At 34.9% G+C, this 3,592-nt stretch overlaps 1 pseudogene; it reads right to left on the bottom strand.

Moving 5' to 3' along the window:
* Positions 1-1,287: 1,287 nt before the first annotated feature.
* On the bottom strand, positions 1,288-2,220 carry LOC149222718 (uncharacterized; annotated as a pseudogene).
* Positions 2,221-3,592: the final 1,372 nt, after the last annotated feature.

The following is a 3,592-nucleotide window of genomic DNA, read 5'->3' as shown; positions in this document are numbered from 1 at the left end:
ATTCAGTTAACTGGAGTAGCACTAGTTGAGTGCACTAATGCATCAATTGACTGTTAACTCACTATTAGTTCCTCAAACATTTTGGAGCTAATTTAACTCGACTTAACTCAATAAACTAAGTTAACTAATACAACTCATACTTAAGTCATCCTGGACCCCTATAATATAGGGAGAACATATACATGACTTCAAAAAACCTTCCAAATCGAAATTCCTAATTTAATTAAGTTAATTAAAATTAATTAACTATTTACAAGTTGCTATGAGAAAAGAATTACAATTCAATTCACAATGTAATTCAAGGAAAAATTAAATTGGAATTTTTGGATTCTATTTTTAACATTTCTTGTTGCTATTTTCAACATTTTTTGCTCTTCTAGTTTTCCGTGTTTTTTCTCCTTTTCCTTGTTTCTGCTCCTTTGCCTTTGTTGTTCTTGTTGTTTCTTTTCCATCACCTTCATATCTTGTTTTTAAATATCCATGCAACATACCTTGTTTCTCCTATGCCTTTGCTTCTCCTTTTCCATCAATCTACCCCTTTGGTATTGACGGAAAAACATTGATCCTCCCCTTTGGTGTTGAGAAGTGTCTTGCATACCTCCCCCTTTGACATCAATGGCAAGGGGGTGTGATTCATAATGAAAAATAATAAGGAGATATTTAGTTATTGCACAAATTATTCTAGTGCTTTAGCATAGGTTCATCATCGACCTTCTCATCAAACAACTGTCAAGTTTAAGATTCAATAATATTACCCATTATTTGGCTTCATATCACCTTGTTCATATGGGTTTTTGCATGCTGAGGCTCCAATGTTTTGAACTATTAAAAGGATCCAATAATAAATTTTCATGCAATCTTTTGATGCCTCATGACATTATGGACCTTCTCATCAAACAACTGTCAAGTTTAAGGTTCAGTAATATTACCCATTATTTGACTTCATATCACCTTGTTCATATGGGTTTTTGCATGCTGAGTCTCCAATGTTTTGAACTATTAAAAGGATCCAATAACAACTTTGCATGCAATGTTTTGATGCCTCATGACACTATGAGCATCATATCATTCATCATGATGCATACACCAAATAAATCCACAACAACAACTGTATTATTTTTAGGAACACTTGTGTTGACTCCACTTTTAAACTTGGGATTTGCACATTCTTTTGAAGGTGAAGCTGTAAGAAATATAATGTGATTTTCTATTCTCATACCATCTAGTACGAACAACATTGCCTGTAACTAATCCTCGAATTTATCCTTGAATTTTAAGCTTCTTTCACTAGTGTATGCACATTTGCAGAGAACTAAGTTGTAGTGAAGGATGATAAGTTTCAGTGGAATTCCTCAAATCCATTTTACAATTTAAAATGATTGCTCAAACAATTTAGAATTCCACCTTATCGTCTATAATCCCGCATCTCCACCATTTCTCTAGATCCTTTGGAAGCAAGATCAGCAAGAGACATTAACTGTATTTTTGTTATGCAATCTTCATGGATTATACCATAGATTTTCAATAATTTGGAATTTGTAACTTGAGGCTCTGAATAAGAATCTAATCTTTGAGTAAGGAAAAAATTGTAACAAGCTATATACCAATGAATACTTTCCATCTCTCTTCAGTTGTTCCACAACATGCATATCAAGTAAGTTGAACGGGAACATATATGGTGTTTTAACAAATTCCTTAATGACCCTCACAACTTCTTATTTTGCTTCACTTATTGTGTAAGAGCTCTCAACATTAATGGTTTCCAAGTACTTCAAAAGAAAGGAGTAAGATCCTTTGCTAAACCTTTATTGTCTTTCAAAATGTTGTAAATTGCCAAAAACCAGTTCTCACTGATTATTCTTTGCAACGTTGCATTCTTTCAAGAATGTATCCATCGTTTTGAAATAAGATCTGTAATTTTCCCATTAGCTTCCATCGTAAGAGTTCACTTGTAAACCAAGAATTTTCTAAATGACTTCTCGAGCACATTGTGCAAAATTGAAGAGTACTTTCAAGCACAAAGCATGTTTGTCACTGGGTTGTTGATTGCCATTTGTTACTATCTGGTCATCTTCCTTCCACCATATAGGTTTGGGCTTCGTCAGCGTAGTGTATCACTTCAGCTTCTGCAACTTCAGGCCCTACATTAGCCCACACCATGTCTGCAGTGAAATGAGCCACAACAAGAGTAGCATCTTCATCTGAAGTGTTCATAATTGTTTCCAATAGTGCGAGCAAGCTATAGTTGGAGTTGAACGAGTCTGCGGTGGAGGTTATTTTGCAGATGGGTTGGAATAATCTGCGATCAACTACAACCAAATGGCTCGACCCATCAGAGCCAAATTTCTCTCACTGTTACATATATACCAACGCCGTCAACTTTTGTTATATGGTCGTCATGTTTTGGGCTGCATTGGCAGATTCCTTGCAACTTTTAGAGAGGCAATCTCGATCAGACTTATATACCATTTATCGTTGTTGTTGTCGATAAATATGGGTGGAGGTCATGGAGGCCATGTTGATAATGTTTCTGATTTCATTAGAATGTTCTTTCCTCTTTCGCAAGCTTTTGTAAAAATATGTGCTAGGGATGTTGAACGGTATGTTTAAAAGGGTTTTACTATAAATGTAAAATTATTCTTTCATTCTATCAAACTATGTGCCCGTTCTCATTCTGTGATTGGCCATGAGTGAAAAGAACATCTCTTCCCCTTCAAGGATGACATGAATAATTCATTAAACCTGCTCAATGTAGGTAGCATGTTAATGCTTCCACCGCAATGTAGTACATGTGCTTTACCATGAAGCACAATATAAAATTGAACTGACGTAGGCTCATTACGATACATTACGATATACAATAATGTGAAAGCCAACGATAATATGCAATATTGTGAAAGTATAACATCCATCTTTAATAATATAACAAACAATAATAATAATCCTTTGCAGTGGGATAATAATAACACTCTCTCTATATAGATAGATATATATCAACTCCATAATGTGTGCGTGCCACTATCAAGGTCCGTTCTGAGCGGAAACAAAATGCATTCATGAAGACACGTTTCATTCACTTTTTCCATTAATTTTCAATGCATCCAACCTACTGTAGCTTTTTGGTCTCAACGCATGGAATTGAATTCTCTAACTTGAACGTATACACTTCGTCTTCCTCTATCATTATCTGTCCCGACATGTCTAGGAGAATCTCACTAGCATATAAATCGCTTGAGGAGCTCGTTGAGTCATTAATGCATACTCCAAGTAATGCATGTTATGCGTCTCCCATGCCAATATTAGTGTATGCCAATAATATTAATCTAACAATATGTTGTAACCCTATTAATGCTAGTATAACATAATGTCCATTGCCAATAATCAACCATATCGATCTGTCATTATATCGACCATAACGCCCAAATCTCCACCTTATAACCTTGTTATTATAACGTTGCTGACACAATAATAATTTGTTTTCATCATAATAATTCATGTAACCTTTAGCAATAACTATGGAAGTAACATCTCTGCATCCACGCCTCCATTGCATCCTTACACAAACTTATTGATTTGGCATTCATTATTTGAA

Source organism: Pinus tabuliformis, chromosome Q, assembly GCF_031772625.1.
Source record: "Pinus tabuliformis cultivar Carrire ecotype Pingquan chromosome Q, CPIR1, whole genome shotgun sequence".
NCBI lineage: Eukaryota > Viridiplantae > Streptophyta > Pinopsida > Pinales > Pinaceae > Pinus > Pinus tabuliformis.
This window is presented reverse-complemented; position numbering and strand designations above follow the sequence as displayed.